The 18,100-nt window shown below is 33.6% G+C and overlaps 1 long non-coding RNA gene across 1 annotated transcript; it reads right to left on the bottom strand.

Moving 5' to 3' along the window:
- Positions 1 to 359: 359 nt before the first annotated feature.
- Positions 360 to 2,007, bottom strand: LOC127870299 (uncharacterized). The gene is made up of 2 exons (XR_008044743.1): positions 960 to 2,007; positions 360 to 626 (listed from the first exon to the last, which is right to left on the bottom strand). It is a non-coding gene; the product is annotated as an uncharacterized LOC127870299 (long non-coding RNA).
- Between the last annotated feature and the right edge of the window lie 16,093 nt (positions 2,008 to 18,100).

The raw sequence follows: 18,100 nt of genomic DNA, 5'->3' as shown, positions 1-18,100 counted from the left end.
CTATCAGGTATAAGGTTTCCTTATATTAAAAATCAATACACATTTTATGTCATCAACTGCTTAATAAAATAAATAAATAAAAATAAACAAATTAATAAATAATAATAAAACAAGAGTTCCGCGGTCGGAGATGACCGCATTGAAGCCGGATTTTTGATTTAAATGACAGGAAAGTACCTTTCGTGTTTTTGTCAATGCAATACTTAAATTACTGAAATATTGTTCAAAGGTCAAAATGAAATGTAAGTACTTTTCAAGGCATGAGCAAACCTTGTGTTATGTTTTGAATGCATGCATATACATGAACAACAATAACATTTAAGGTCACAAATATGAACTTGAATTGACAATTAGGAAAGTTTGATCTCAATTTTTTTATTAGCAAATTAGTAAGATATTGTTTGAAGTTTCCATCAATTTCATTATCAAATGTAAGAAAATAAACTTAGATGAAATAATACTATTTATTGTTTTGCTTTCACATACCTACACAGAAATCAAATGAATGACATTGAAATGAGCAGTGGTGATCTTCTAGTACTGGCCAACCTTTATGTCAAGTTTGAAGACTCTAGGTACAAGCATATCAAAGTTATAACATGGAATAAGAACTTTAACATTTTTACCTACCAAAGTTATAAGAACTTTAACATTTTTACATTCAAGGTCACAGTGACCTTGACCTTAGAATGAATGACCTTGAAATGACCAGTGGTCATCTAAGTGTGCTTGCAAACCTTCATGTCAAGTTTGAAGACTCTATGTCCAAGCATACCAAAGTTATAACAATTTTAACATTTTAACATTTAAGGTCACAGTGACCTTGACCTTCAAATGAATGACATTGAAATGACCAGTGGTCATCTTCTAGTACTGGCCAATCTTTATTTCAAGTTTGAAGACTCTAGGTACAAGCATACCAAAGTTATAACATGAAATAAGAACTTTAACATTTTTACATTCAAGGTCACAGTGACCTTGACCTTCAAATGAATGACCTTGAAATGTCCAGTGGTTACTTACTAGTTCTGGCCAACCTTCATGTCAAGTTTCAAGACTCTAGGTCCAAGCATACCAAAGTTATAACAACTTTAACATTTTTACATTCAAGGTCACAGTGACCTTGACCTTCAAATGAATGACCTTGAAATGTCCAGTGGTTACTTACTAGTTCTGGCCAACCTTCATGTCAAGTTTCAAGACTCTAGGTCCAAGCATACCAAAGTTATAACAACTTTAACATTTTTATATTGAAGGTCACAGTGACCTTCACCTTCAAATGAATGACCTTGAAATGACCAGTGGTCATCTGTTAATCCTGGCCAACCTTCATGTCAAGTTTGAAGACTCTAGGTCCAAGCATACCAAAGTTATACCATGAAATAAGAACTTTAACATTTTTACATTCAAGGTCACAGTGACCTTGACCTTCAAATGAATGACCTTGAAATGACCAGTGGTTACTAACTAGTTATGGCCAACCTTCATGTCAAGTTTCAAGACTCTAGGTCCAAGCATACCAAAGTTATAAGAACTTTAACATTTTTTATATTGAAGGTCACAGTGACCTTGACCTTCAAATGAATGACCTTGAAATGACCAGTGGTCATCTGTTAATCCTGGCCAACCTTCATGTCAAGTTTGAAGACTCTAGGTCCAAGCATACCAAAGTTATACCATGAAATAAGAACTTTAACATTTTTACATTCAAGGTCACAGTGACCTTGACCTTCAAATGAATGACCTTGAAATGACCAGTGGTTACTAACTAGTTATGGCCAACCTTCATGTCAAGTTTCAAGACTCTAGGTCCAAGCATACCAAAGTTATAAGAACTTTAACATTTTTTATATTGAAGGTCACAGTGACCTTGACCTTCAAATGAATGACCTTGAAATGACCAGTGGTCATCTGTTAATCCTGGCCAACCTTCATGTCAAGTTTGAAGACTCTAGGTCCAAGCATACCAAAGTTATACCATGAAATAAGAACTTTAACATTTTCGAGCACGCCGCCACCCCGCCCGCCCGCCCGCCCCCCCCCCCCCCCCCCCCCCCCGCCCGCCCGACAACATCAATCTATAAGCCGAGATTTTTTCGAAAAAAATCCGGCTAAAAACACAGGTGTTGTAAATTATTGGTTGTGTATTTTACATCAGTACTCCCCGTTTAGAATACAGCGATAATTCATACATTACCAAAACTGTGTCTAATTATTGTATTTTTGTACCCTTTAGTCTCAAACATGAATGTGTTCATATATGTAGACTGCAACATTAGAAAATTAAGTAAGCTGTTAGAATAGGCAATACCCAAGCATGAACTTGTATATTATATATTTTATAAAACCAACTAGATTCTGATAAGCATTATAAAATTATGTAAACATGTTTTATGTTTATTGCGTGTCAGGATGAAGATGTTCATTCTTTAAGAAATTATTTTGTCTTTAATCCAGGCGCAGTTGTATACGCAAAGGATTAGTGGTCACTCAAGCGTACCTTATTTACAAACGTTATAACCAGTATTTATTCCCTTCCATTGTGTTTTCGTGGGTAAGGAATAATTGCAATACACCATACTTAACCACTATCCTGGATATTAACTCTTATCAGATATTTGATTTTTTTTAGATTAAAGATCAATACACCTTTTTTGTAAATGAACTACTTAAAAAAATAAATACATAATAATAAATTAATAAATTAAAAAAAGCACGGCCTTTGTAAATTAGTGTTTGTGTATATTACATCAGTGCTCCCCTTTTTGAATACAATGATAATTAACACATTACTAAAACTGTATATAATTTTCTTATTTTATTACCCTTTAGTCTCATACATGAATGTTTCCATATATGTATACTGCCACAGTATAAAATGAAGTAGGCTGTTCGAAAAGGTAACGCCCAAGCATGAACTTGTTTATTTTATATTATATTTTACTTACTAGATTCTGCTTAGCATGAAAAATATTATGTAAACACGTTTTATGCATATTTCACTAGCAATGTAGATTGTAACTTAATAAGGGAACTTCAGATCTTTATATTAAATATGTTTGGATGAACACATATTAGATGTTGGTATATACAGACATTCTCACACTGGATGAATGTGTTCATTCATTTATTAAGTAAATTCACAAATTAAATAAGTTAAATAGTTTATAAACATATTTAAATATTGTAAAATATTGTATTGCTGAATTTGTTTGTGTTTACTCGGACTGTGGAATACATGGTGGGCTACATACAGGCTCAATTCTTGTTGAACCTCAGTTGTTTTTTTTATTATTCAATCGTATTTTTTACTGTTGTTTTACTCTCATATGCATGCATGTGAGCATGATTATTTGTATTTTAATTGCTGTTGTTTTTTTCATTGTTGGTTTTTGTTTACACATAATTTTATATACCTATTATTTAAAACATAGATTCTAGTCTTTTCAACCAGTAGAAATAAATACAAATTTCCAACACAGGTTAACAGAATATCAATATGTTTTTTTATAAACTTAATAGGCAAGGTTCATTACTTTTCAATTTAGCCATTCAAATAAAATCATTTAAATTTAAAAATGTATGAAAAAATATGTTCTCTAAATGTAAGAGGTCTAAACAATGATAACAAAAGGCAAAGTATATTTAAATGGTTTGAAGAAAATAATTATACAATATGTTTACTTCAAGAAACACATGTAAGTGAGCTAACTAAAAACAAATGGCAATCAGAATGGAGTGGAATAAGTTTTTACAGTGGAACAAAATCAAATAGTGAAGGTTTAGGAATTTTAATGAGAAATAAAGACAATGTAAGTATAGGCGATTTTAAGGAATTAATACCCGGTAGATTATGCACAATTTATGTTAATATTAATAATCAAGAAATCACGTTAATTAATATATATGGACCAAACAAAGACGAAAAAAGTTATTTTGATAAACTAGAAACACATCTGCTGCACAATATGGAAACAAATTATATAATAGGAGGTGATTTTAATACAATACTTAACCCAACCCTAGACAAAAAGAACGGCAAAAAAGACACACACATAAAAAGCAGAAACAAAATAAACTCCATAATCGATTCATGCGATTTGATTGACATATGGCGAGCACTTCACCCAGAGCAAAAACGTTACACATGGCACTCAAGTGGCAAACCTGTCATTTTTTGTAGACTGGACTACTTCTTAATTTCAAAAAATATATGTAATATAATTAATAAAGCAAAAATAAAACCAGGATACAAGACCGACCACTCTCTAATTGAAATAATCATTGACAATAAAATGCAACAAAAAGGACCTGGTTATTTCAAACTAAATAATTCCATGCTTTTAAATGATGAATATCAAAATCAAATTAAGCGAGAAATTCATAAAGTAGTAGAAAACTACACAAACTGTAACCCAAATACTTTGTGGGAAGTAATAAAAGGAACGGTAAGAAACATAAGTATAAAATTTGCTACCATAACTAAAAAACGAAACCAGGAAAAGGAACAGAATATTATTGAACAATTAGAGTCACTAGAGAAGCAACTGCATACAAATAAGTGATAATGAAACAATTAAAAAATTAATGAAAGAAACACAAATAGAGTACGAAAAAATTATATATGAAAGAATAAATGGCATATTAGTAAGAGCAAGAGCTATACACATTGAACATAATGAGAAAAATACTAAATACTTTGCAAATCTGGAAAAAAGACATTACGAAAGTAAAACCATTCATAAGTTAACAATAAATAACAAAGAAGTAACAGACATTCACGCTATAATGAACGAACAAAGAAACTTTTACTCAAACCTTTATAGCAAAAAAAAAGATATTGATACGAATACTTTAAACAATTCTTATTTCTTTAATTATAATATTTAAAGACTCACAGAAAATGATGAACAATCGTGCGAAGGCTTTATCACAGAATATGAATGTCTAAACGCGATAAAAGAGATGGATAACAATAAAAGTCCTGGTTCAGACGGTTTATCGGTAGAATTTTACAAAGTTTTTTGGGATGTAATTAAAACATACTATATTAACTCTATTAACCATTCATTTGTAAATGGACAATTCACTCAACTTCAAAAACAAAGTATTCTTACACTTATTCCAAAACCAAGAAAAAAACTTGAAACACTTGATAACTGGAGACCATTGAGTTTATTAAATGTAGATTATAAAATAGCGACCAAAACAATTGCAAACAGAATTAATAAAGTTATATCATTTGTTGTCGAATCAAGACAAACTGAATTCATAAAAGGAAGATTCATTGGCGAAAACGTACGCACAATTTTTGAAACAATAAATTTTCTGAATAACAATAACAAACCAGGCCTACTTTTATTTGCCGATTATGAAAAAGCATTCGACAGTTTAGATCATGACTTCATGTTTAAAAGTCTCAAACAATTTAATTTTGGAACTGAACTCATACAATGGATTAAATTATTTTACACGGACATAAGTACCATTATTATTAATAATGGACATCTATCTGAACCTATTCCTATTCAAAGAGGCGTTAAACAAGGTTGTCCATTGTCAACAACACTTTTTATATTAAGTATAGAAATATTATCCAACTATATTGAAAAAAATGAAGACATTAAAGGAATAAAAATAAAAGAACAAGAAATAAAACAAACACTTTTTGCAGATGATACAACCTATCTGACAGATGGAACGCTTAACTCGTTCTCGGCACTAATAAACACTATTCAAGACTTTGGTGAAGTATCCGGACTCAAACTTAATACACAAAAATCCATTGTAATGCGCGTTGGTGCACTTAAAAATACACAAATTATATTTAACAAATACAAACATTTTACTTGGACGTCAGAAGAAGCCAAAACACTGGGTTTTTACTTCACAAATGATGAAAACCTCAATATAGACAAAAACATTCAACCAAAATTGCAAGCCTTTAAAAATTGTTTAAAACAATGGCATCACAGAAAATTAACACTTCTCGGAAAAGTCACTGTGGTGAAAACATTTGCCTTACCAAAAATTATGTACACATTGTCAGCACTCCCAAACCCTAATCATGATATAATACAAACAATTAATAAATCTATATACCAATTTGTATGGGATGGTAAATCTGACAAAATAAAACGAACAACTCTTGTTAAACGAATTGAGCAGGGAGGGCTCAAACTCACTGATATAACCGCCTTTTTATACGCAAATAAGGCCAGTTGGGTCAAAAGATTGACAGACATTAATAATACAGGGCAGTGGAAATTTTCTATCAGAATGAACTTTATAAATATGGTGGAGATCTTGTCTTTGAATGTACCCTTAATGACAAACATATTAATTCAAATTTTTAAAATGTATTCCTCAGAGATGTAATTTCTTCCTGGAACAAAATTAAATCAAAAGAAACAGAAGGACATGTAACTAAAACGGTTATATGGAATAACTCGACAATAGTAAAAAATAACCAACATACCTTCTTTTACCAAAACTGGTTTAATATGGGTGTTAAGTTCCTAGAACACATCTATGACTTTAGGTCAAAAAGCTATTATACATTCGAAGCTTTTAAAACCTTTTATGAAATACCCTCAACAGATTATCTTAAATATTACACACTAATCAAAAGTATACCAATAACTTACACACAACAACTTTCGGAAATGGAATATGTCAATTTCAATAAAAACACACTACTTGAAAAGGTACAAAAAACAAAAACAGTGTGTAAATACTTATATAATTTACAACAAACCTTAGAAGAAAATAAAACCAAACAAGAACAGAAATGGGAAGAAATAATGTCCCCCTATGAACAAAGTATAAACTGTAAACACGCGCATATAACACCATTTAAAGCCACCATTGATAATACTTTACGCAATTTTCAATACAAAATTCTGCAATGCATATTACCAACTAATTCATATTTATTTAAATGTAATTTAATATCTTCAAGTCTCTGCACTTTTTGTTCAAGTTGTAAAGAAACAATTATACATGTTCTATATGAATGTAATTCTGTACAACCGATATGGCGGGAGCTGACATTATTTTTAAATAGTAGACAATTACACATAGATCTGAATGTAAATGATATTGTATTTGGTACAAAAAAAGGAGGCAATTATAATCTAGTGATAAACTATATAATTATTCTGATGAAGTCTTACATATTTAATACTAAATCAAAAGCCGAAAAGCCAAATATTGAGACCTTCAAAAATGCTCTAAGAATGAAAATCACATTAGAAAAGCAAATTGCTTTTGAAAAAAATAAAATTGACCAACATAATAAAAAATGGCACAACTTTGCAATAACATTTTGAAAAAATCTTGCCTATATCCTCATCATCATATGATCTTTCTTTGTAGTCTTGTTTTTTTTATTGTATCTTTCTTCATTTCTCCTTTTTTGCGGAAATTTAAGAAATTAGAAAAACACCTATTGCTTTTTGATTATTTGTGTTAATGTTTATAAATTCTACCTCTCTCTCATAATTAAACATTTCTCCCCTCTCTCTTTCACTCTTCAGCAAAATAATATAGCATCGTCTCAAAATGTATTTTCTGGGAACAATATCAAGCATTAGCAAATTAATGCATTTATAACGTGTTATGGTTAGTATATACCAAAAACATGTGCTTGTACATAAATCGTAAATATATACGATACTTTGGTATGCATGACTATGTAACTTCATATGTATTACCTTGTTGTAATTGAGATGTATGTTGAAAATCAATATAAAAAAGGACTGTATCTTTATAGTCTGATCGATTGAAATTTTGACATGGTTCGGATGGAGTTGATATACATGTAACATGAACGCAGGCATATTATATAAATATTACATGTCTGACAGGGTGACAGTAAATTTGTCAACTTTCGGAAAAATGCTGTCAACCTCGGCTTCGCCTTGGTTGACAGTATTTCCTCAAGTTGACAAATTTACTGTCACCGTGTCAGACATGTAATATTTATTTTATTATACCGAACAAACTATTCCAACATGAACAATTTATATGAACCATGAACAAATTTAATATTCATTAATTGTATTTAAATTCGGCAATGAACAACCATTAATATGTTGAGTGGGTCAGATTTTCGGGCCGAGCAAAATAAACTTCGCTATATTCGGAACCGACCTAGAAATCGATTTATCCCATCGATTTTCTAAGTCTTCAATTATTTAAAAAAAAAATATTACCAAACCAGCTTTCCGTATTTTATTTTCATCACTTGATATGCAATTTATAACGTACTCGTGTGACGTCATTTCGGTGACGAAACATTTTGGGACAACAATATGGACGTGTTGGTTTTTAACAGTAAAATATTTGTTCAAAGAATCGAACGAATAAAAAACGTATTTCGGATTGCGTGTTTGTCATGCATAACACCTTCAGAACAGACACTGGAAGTGTATATCGTTGTAACTAAGCATTGGATTAAAGTTACGATTGAGGTAAGCGTGTCGTTTATACCCTCACTGAACCGTGATTCGCGACCTCAAGCAAACAATCGCAGTCGAGGACTACAACAAAGTGGATAAATAATAAACTATCTACTCACGTTTCAAGAATAATCTATTTCCCTTTGAATTCCATCAAAAATCCCAGAAATCACAATTAAATGCTCTTGGCACAACTCAATATCAACACTAGCTAAAGAAACTTCAGCGTACAGTTTATATAGTATTGACAGACCTATAAAGTAGCGCCAGTCAAAAATCATAACAAGCGACATTTAAAGTTATGGTAGCCAGAACTATATCAACACAACACATGTCCAGCGTCGGCCATTTTGAATACAACGTTAAATCGCGGATGAGTGTAAAGGTACAAAAAGTAGCTCCAATTAGGCCAGGCAAACATTGTCCAGTGTTTATAGTAACATCAACTTTTAAAACTATTAATATTTTTAACACTAACACTTTTTTAACACTTAACAGTTTAATTAATCAGGATTTTTTGTTATTATTCCTCCGAAATACAATCTGGGCACAGGAATGTACCCCCCTCCTGATGACTCTCACTTCTGAACTGTAGATCAGATGATACCAGTGCAGGCAGGGATGACCATTCTTCTTGCCATCACACTGTGCCAATTGTGTGAATGTGAGGAAAACACACTGTACCAATTCACTCGGCTGGAATTTCCTACAAACACAGCAGAGTTCAGACGGGTCAGTTTCATCATCAGAGGCTTCAGACTCAGTGCTGGAGTGGACCAAGTTTGCACATGATGGCCCAGCCACTGGATTTCTGTTCAGCGCAGAAGTCATGCAAGACTTTTTAGACACTGGAGCAGCTTTCTTAGACTTTGCTGTTGGTTTCTTTGATTTCGGTTTAATTTGGCCCTCCTGATGTTCATAAACAGCTTTCATTACATAGTCACTTGTAAGTTCTTTTCCAGAAATATGCCTACTTAAAGTGTTTCTAGGTTTCTTTTCACTGCTGTTGGTCTGTTTGACAGATTTAAGATGATGTTCAGTGTGGGAAAAAAATCAAGTTTGTCCTCAGCAATGACTCCACCTTCTACAGTTGATTCAGTACTCTGACTGCACATGCCAACATCTGGGGGCCCAATTTCCAGTGGCTCAAAAACTTGTGCTTGGAATGAGGCTAGTTTTTGGCACAGCATTTCTGTCGAACGGGATAGATTCCAGTGCGCATGAAACCGCTTTGCAGGTTAGTGACATTCAACGCCTTTGCATAGACCTTGCAGGATATTTCACAAATGTTGTAGCGCGTGATCGCTGCACTGGTTTCCCTTATGACTTTGTGACATTGTGCGTTGTACATCTTCTGGAAGGGACCATAACACACATCATCTAGTGGTTGACATAAGTGGCTGATATGAGCTGGCAGAATAAACAAAATAATGTTTTGCTTCTTAGCCCATTCTGCAAGTGTTAAAAACACGTGTGATCTGTGCACATCCAGTAGCAGTGTTTTTTTTCACTTATAGGGGAATGGCGGCGGGGCCCGTCCAAAGGGGAAAAAATGCGTCGTTTTTTAGGAAAAGGGGAAAATTTAAAAATCACTCTTTTATATGTAATGATATTTATTATATGAATACACGTGTTTGTATGAATATAATATTCACAGCAGAATGTCTCTGTCCTTTTTCTGAAATATATATCAATGATTTTTTTCAACATTAGTTTCAGACAGTTCAGCCTTCATGCACAGTCTCAGTTTTCTTAGTTTTTTTTAATTGATTAAAAGGCAAATTTGAGCATTTTTTTTCAATAAAATGAACCAAATTGGAATGTTTTTAACAACAAATATTGACACAATATAGATACATCAGGCCTTTTCCTGGCCATTTTGGGAGAAAAATGCAATTCATGTGAAAAGTCCACTGATTTGGAAAAAACTAATCTAATTTGATATAACACTTTATAATAATTAAAAATCATATAAATTATAGTTATATACTTTGTTTGTTATTTTTGAAATAAATTTGAGATATATTTGTCATGATTATGAAACAGTTCTTTCTAAAAAAAAAAAAAAAATTTATTTTTATTCTGGAGGGGATTTATTTTACAAAATGGGGGGAAAATATATACTCTTTTTTGAGGGGAATGGGGCCGAATATCGGCCCCGAAATTGCCATAAAAAAACACTGCAGTTAGAAGGATCAGTGGATGTGTTTCTCTACTGGGGACAAATTTGATGAAGTGTTCAGTTAGATAGCGAGTGAAAACTTCAAGATTCGACCAACCGCTGTCTGACATGGCTGCATCAGTACCAGGAGTTTTGCCTTTTAAATGGTCCAGATTCAACCTCTGTCCAGAGAAAACAAAGAACGGGGGAACAGATGCTCCACTTGCACTTCCACAGCCTATTAAAGTCACTGTCTGACCCTTGCCTGACGTTACTGCTTGCGGCTTAAAGTCTACACTAGAGATGACATGTGGAGGCTTGTGATCAATGGTTACACCTTTTTCATCAGCATTGTAAATCAAGTGTGGTTTGTCCAGTAAATCATGTTTTCGAAGGCACTTTTCAAGATTATCAAAATACACATTCACCGTGCTCTAACTTGCCATTTTTACGCGAGCATACTCCAAACCCCTCGGCTTTGTTAATCGGATTTCTGTCCATCTCTTCATAAACCCCCTCATCCAACTCATGGTCAAGGGTTTATCCTTGGTGCGTATACCAAGCTGGACAGCATACATACTTGCAGCATCTACACACTCCTGTTGCGTGTATCCATACCCCAGAGCTGCCATATTCTTAGAATGTTCAACAATTTTAGCCTCCTGGAACTGGTCAAACATGGGAACTTTCCCCATTACACATGTATCTGGGTCAATTTTCAATAAGACCCTGTCTCTAAGTGTGGTCTCTGGAACCCGATACACCCTGGAGGCCTTCAACACTGGCATACCATCTTCCTTTACACTTCTGTAACCAGCAGTCATTGCTGAGGGAGAGTATAACCTGTATTTGCTGTGAATAGGCTGTGGGTTTTTCTGTAAAAAGTACAAGAAATTTCATAAAAATTAATTCAGAAGATAAGAAACCAATGCACTGTTAAACACTTTTCAAAATTTGCTTGGCCTTACTACGAAAATTCCGATGAAGTCACGTGACCTTCATTCACTGATGCAAACGTAAACAATATCAAAACTTTTGAAACACTGATTTTAGGCACAGATCTGGGCTTGTTTCCATGGAGATATTTTAAGCATTAAAAATACATAAATTTAGGATAAACATCTTGTAACAACAATAAATACCTGTTTAAACCTCATTGTGCCCGGAAAATAATACGTCTGCAAGTGTTGTAGTATATGCAAATGAGATGACGTCAAAATTTCGCACCTGCCGTGACATCTCGCGATATCAAGAAAAAACAAAGATGGCCGCGACCTTACGTACTAGCGATTTTAGGACAGTCGAGGATACTAATTTGATTTTTTATGAATCCTGTCAAAGCTTAAATAATGGCATTAATCACAGCACAGATTCAGCTGCAATCGATATTTTAATTATACAAACACAACGGACATGCAAAACTGCGTACGGCGCATGCGCGAATGGGACAGTATAATTTTCGAACATTCCGCACGTGATTGCTTAGGCAGCGGGATACAGTATTTTTTGGACAGTAAATTTTTTCCCGCTGGTGGCACGTGATTGCCAAGGTAGCGGGCGACAGTATTTTTTGGACAGTAAATTTTTTCCCGCTGGGTCTTACAGTATTTCTTTGTCACGATGGCCTATGGGAGTTTAGCATTGTGAATAAAAGTGAGGTATAATAATAGTTTATGAAAATCAGCTTTCTAGAGACTGGATCAGTGAGTCCATGTACGGAATATAAATCGTGCGTCGATAGCATTCCTCACTGGTTCCACCAACATTTGCTCGGTGTACTTGACGGCCACATTGCCGTGGTATTGTCATTGTACACCAATATCTTCGGCTGTTTTTAATGCCGGACCGAATATATCCTCCGCGAAAATCGAATCCGCATTTTCTAGATGATCGGTGAACATCGATGTCAGATTATGAACGTATTTTTGACACCGATTATGTCTAATTGGACAGCCTTAAGTGCTTGCGTGATGGGTTCTAAAATGGACGAATATTTGGCTATTATGTGGAGCTTTATCACAAATGTCGCCGTTCCACTTGCCGTCCATAGATGATGTGCAGTCTGTCGTTCTTTTGATTCTGTTCGTTTTGCGCTATATATTTTAAGTTAATGACGGCGTATTTCGATAAAATGGTCTGCAAAGATTCGTATGCTTTTTTACTTTGCAACCCACCTTGTTTCGCTTTACAATGGTGTGTTCGGAACTAGCTGTCTTCTCTTAGTGCTCTCTCTGAAATACTTAATGTTTGCTTTCACAGTCCCTATGTGCGTCAGAAATTGTATTTAGATTCTATATGAGAAAAGTCAGTTAAGCCACTTGCTGCCACTATGATCAAAGGAGAGAAAAATAGGTATAACCTACTCCAATACAGTCAATTTATCAATTTCAAAATCCTAACTCATAACCTTTCAGATATACTTTATGATGCAATTATCTGGCTTTAATCTCAAAATTTTCTACGCCTCCGGCGGCAAAAGGGGAAAAACACCATTGACCCCCCCCCCCAAGGAAAATTCCTGCGGAAGCCCATGCATATGTGCACAGGTAATTATACTATACTCCTCTTATGCATGGCATAGTATACTATTCAAGTAGTTTTCAAAGAATTCCCACGATCTCATTGCACTTTTTAGTCGCTTGCAAACAACTAACGTTAATACTACACGTTTCAATCCAGTTTTCCTAACTACGATAAACCTGATAACTGACGTATCCGCGCCGAGAAAGAGCTGTACAATTTATGCAAGATAGTCGAGTTCTTCAACTATATTCATTCACAAATGGAAACATGATGTGAATATCGTGTTAAACGGAATATTTTTAACGGAGCGTATATAGAAAAGAATCAATAAACAATGTTTGTATTATACGTGTCGCGGAAGAGAATTTTATGGATGATTAAACGAGTCAACTATCTGCTGCGTCTTAATGATGAGGTATTTTTGCTCATCACAGGTCAGTCATAATCTGAACCTATTTAAAGATGCGCGAAGTACTGCTCATTTACAAGGGATATGGATAGTCAAATACACGCGTCTGTTGCGTAACATTGTTGATAGAGCTTGCTACTACAGCGGGGTTAAATTTGATATGTCTGGGAAACGTTCGTTTGTTCTCAACAGATAGCGGAGATCTCTTGTATTCACGGGTGCTAAACAACACAATAGTATAATGTTAAGTTTGTTTATATTCACAGTTCCTAATTTATAAAGCGTTGAAAATGAGTTCACCAAAAACTACAGGTATACTATAGACAACGACAAGAATTCTTTATAATCGCTCAAACCGAAAATAAAAAATTGCTAAATATAAAAAGAAATATCTTTTAAAAAGATATTCGGCGAACATGTTGACTTTGAAATAAAGTTTGAAATTTATGTTTCTAAATAATTAAATTGAAAAACAAAAGTTAAACAATCGTGTGTGTTTTTTCACTTGTTAGTCGCATATTCACCGCATGAAATGTGTGTTTTATAGTCAAACCACACATTAGTGTTAGTAGATACAAATATTACTACTGGAGTTCACATCATGTGTGTCCTCATATGGTTTATTATGAGTTTTTTTCTCCACCATCGAAATATATCGTGTTTTAATATGTAACACGCAGATTTCTTTCGAAACATTCAAGTCACACTTTCATACCTGCGTCATGCGAAAATGGGTCTTATGGCGTTTCGGCCAGCGTAGCTCAAGTCCAGCCTGTGCATTTGCGTAGTCTGGTCAGAGGCGATGCCGTCCGCTATAAAATCACAAATCTAACTTATTCGTGAGTAAAAAGTACTGCTCGCGGATTAATTTATTGATTTCATCGATTATCTTATTGTTTATTTTGAATTGTATATGGTATCAACAAAAGTTTTTGAAAAGGGAATTTCCATCTTGAAATTATATTCTTAGTGTGATAGGTATTCGATATTTCCACAATATTAATTTAAAATGATGGTGATTGCAAATTTTATTTTATATAAACGTGTTATCATCATAGCATTTTCGTCATATTTTTAATGCTTTCAGAACGTTTAAAAATAACTATGATGATAAACCGTGCACACGCATCTCACCTGTGCGTTTGTACACACTCTTGTGTACACACTCTAAATTTGAATGGGTTGTTTTAATTTCAAATTTGCGATTTAAAAAGCCATAAGATAATTTTGAAAAATGAGTTGCGTCTAAGATTATGCAACAGCGAACAACTTCAGTACCTTCAGTGCTTTGATTCAGAAACGATATTTTTCGTATATTTTGAGACTGCGCTATGAGCATACACTTGCGTCTATTGATAGCCACTCCGGTTCCCGATCGCCAATTTCAACAATGATAATATATATATATATATATATATATATATATATATATATATATATATATATATATATATACTGATCAAGCGGTGTCCCATTAACTGAATGCTCTTTGTTATAGAAATTAATGCTCTTTGTTATAGGAACACATATCGCATTATTGCAGTGCAACGAACGTCAGTAAATTAACACTTTATAATGCTTGAATGGTTATATAAAATATGAAGAAGTGATTTTTCTTTGTATATCACAGTATGAATTATAGGGAACAATATATATATATAATACCGATAGTTATCCCTACGTTTATATTTACAATAACATTTGACTGGAGAAAAAAATAATAATTCAACTACAAGTATTGCGTTCCATATGAAAAACGTATTAACAGGTTAACATAGAAGGCTATTTGTTTCATAACACACTCATTTTTATTTCTTAACAGATCAAAGAAATTCAAAATAGTTTGCCTGCCATGATACCAATTATACAAATAAGTTTGCCTAATTTCAGCATATTTAGAACATTAAAAAAATAATGATATTCGTCCTCTATTTTTACAGGTTCATTTTCTGATTGACAATGTGCACATATTCTAAGATTTCTTGGTATTCCTAATTGTCTACCTAACTCTTTTTGAAACCTATATATGGCCCAAGCAACGAAATCCAAAACTGTAAGCATTAAACAAGACTTGGACAAATGACTTAACAAAGGTAACAATGAACTTCCATTTCAAACGTTGTTCATAACCGTCGTTTTGTTTAGTCCACCGTTGGCATCACGGTTTTACTTACTCCTTTTAAGATTTAGGTACAGTTTAACGGTTTCATTTGAATATTGCAGCAAATATTTGCGAATGATCTCAATCCACTTCACGAAGTACCTTTTCCGGCTAATGTTTTGATATAGCATACACGTAGGGACTAAATGACATTTTTAAGTGACGTCTTTAATTTTGCTTGTTTAGTTTGTCACTGCTCAAAATACTATTACACATGATTGTTTCATCTGAGTAGTTCATGTGAACCATACGTCTAAATAGGTTACCACACACAACATAGGTTGAATGAACGGTGCGACGAAACAGTGGCACATTAATTGTATGACTGGAATATAGTTATAAGAAATTGTATATCAAGTTCGTATGCTACTCACAACTCAACAAGACATTAACATAAGAAAAGAAAACAAGGAAACCTGAACCAACATACATAAAATTAACGAAAATTAAGATTTTAGATTTGAAAGTCTGGAAACGACAACTCTGTAAATCCGCTTTCAATTTCGTGATGGTTATCTCCCTTAGAGTTCTAACCATTGTCATGCAACCTCTGCGCAGAGATTTGACTGGAACCAGCATAGCTGGATCAAATCCCTGCCTTCATAACTATCCACGTGATGATAGCCTAACCACGTGGTACATTTAAAGATAGCCTAGCCACGTGGTACACTAATGTTATCGTTGTTATTTTTACATTTTTCAAATTTACTGTAGGTAATTTAATTTTATTATGAACCTTTACTTAAACACTTTTTTTAAATCTTAAAGAAAATGGTTCTAGTTTACATTATATAATACCTAACAAGAAATATCTTTAAAAAAAAAGATATACGGCGTTGAGTGTGGTCGATGTCTATGAACGATCAAAAGTTATCTCTATGAGATAAAAAGTAGCGGATGCCTTTTTTCTGCGCAGTTCTTAGCTACATCATAAGCAAATCAATTACGGGGTGTTGCGCCAGATTTCGTGGCTTATTATGCTTTATGTGATATTATTACTCAGATATCTATATTTACAGAATAGAAAAACACAAGAAACATGAAAATAAACGAGTGCATATAGGTCAGCCGGCAATACTCGAATCTTATTTAATTGCATAATTATAGTATAGTGAATTATTGTGCTCATGCTTAATAAACTGGTCTAAATGGATAAATATTTCTAATTAATTTTATCAAAATTGGTCCTTATCATGCCAATGTTGAAACCATATTAAAAATCGATGATTGACATACCACAATAATATCGCCGAATATCTTTATTTAGTATCTTTCTGATCAAAACAGACTTCAAGTGCACAAAGTTTACGAGACGGCGTTTATATAAAGATTTCTGCAACTGACCGCAAACTGACAAACTGACCTTGATACCTTGCGGATTGGAATGCAATGCATTACAGTCACTACGTTATTGTCAGTAAGACCGGTGTAACACAATGATCGCAACCCCTTCTGCGAACTCCGACGATGAACTGTATATAAACTATGACTTTCACAAATAGCCGCTTATTGACCCGAAACCTCGCGGGTTGAAATGCAATGCAAGTAAGTACTAAATATGACAACATAGCCTTTAGTATAAACGCTTTTGCGCTGGTAATTCTCTGAAAATAAAAGGTGAACGAACAAACTGTATTTATGTCGAAAATTGATTGTAAAACTGTTCTATCTATTGAGCCTTTTCATTAGAGATAAAATTGTTTCATGCAGTAAAACAGTGTTACAAAGACGCGGATATGTTTCCAATGTTCTGGTGTTATACTCAAATCAGCCAATGGAATAAATGAAGTGTATTCATTCGTACCTAGCCGCGGGAAATTTTATTTGTGTATTATTGGACCCTTACAAAGGTCAAGTCAGGGTGAAAAGCTGGCGTAATACAGCTTACGCCGAAAAAAATCCTACCAAATCTGGTAGGATTTTCTTGTGGTGGAAGAGATTGTATGTGAGAGCATGGGACGACAACTCTGGGTGGAGATTGATTGTCATGCTCACTTTAAAGCGAGATTATACGATTTTATATGTGTTGAATTGTATTATATTGATACAAATATGTTATCATAACACACAATAATTATGCAAGAAAAATGATACATTTAAGACGAATTTCATAAAATGCAGCCAATACAATACAGCGCCCCGAGCCGATTGTGACGAAGATAATTCGTACATATTTTCCTACAATAACCGATGCATTCGTCTTTTTAGTAAGTGTTCGTGTGTCGTATGAATCGATATCGCTGTGTACAGCCTTTTTCGATTTCAGAATAAAATATCTGGCTTATTTAGCACTTTTCGACGCATGTTTTTCTAAACTTTTATTTTAGTTTATATTGAAATATATGTATAATAAGTTTTTTTACACATTTTATATTACTTAATAA

Source organism: Dreissena polymorpha, chromosome 2 (assembly GCF_020536995.1).
Source record: "Dreissena polymorpha isolate Duluth1 chromosome 2, UMN_Dpol_1.0, whole genome shotgun sequence".
Lineage (NCBI taxonomy): Eukaryota > Metazoa > Mollusca > Bivalvia > Myida > Dreissenidae > Dreissena > Dreissena polymorpha.
Note: the sequence above shows the minus strand (reverse complement) of the source record. Positions and strands in the feature narration are given on the sequence as shown.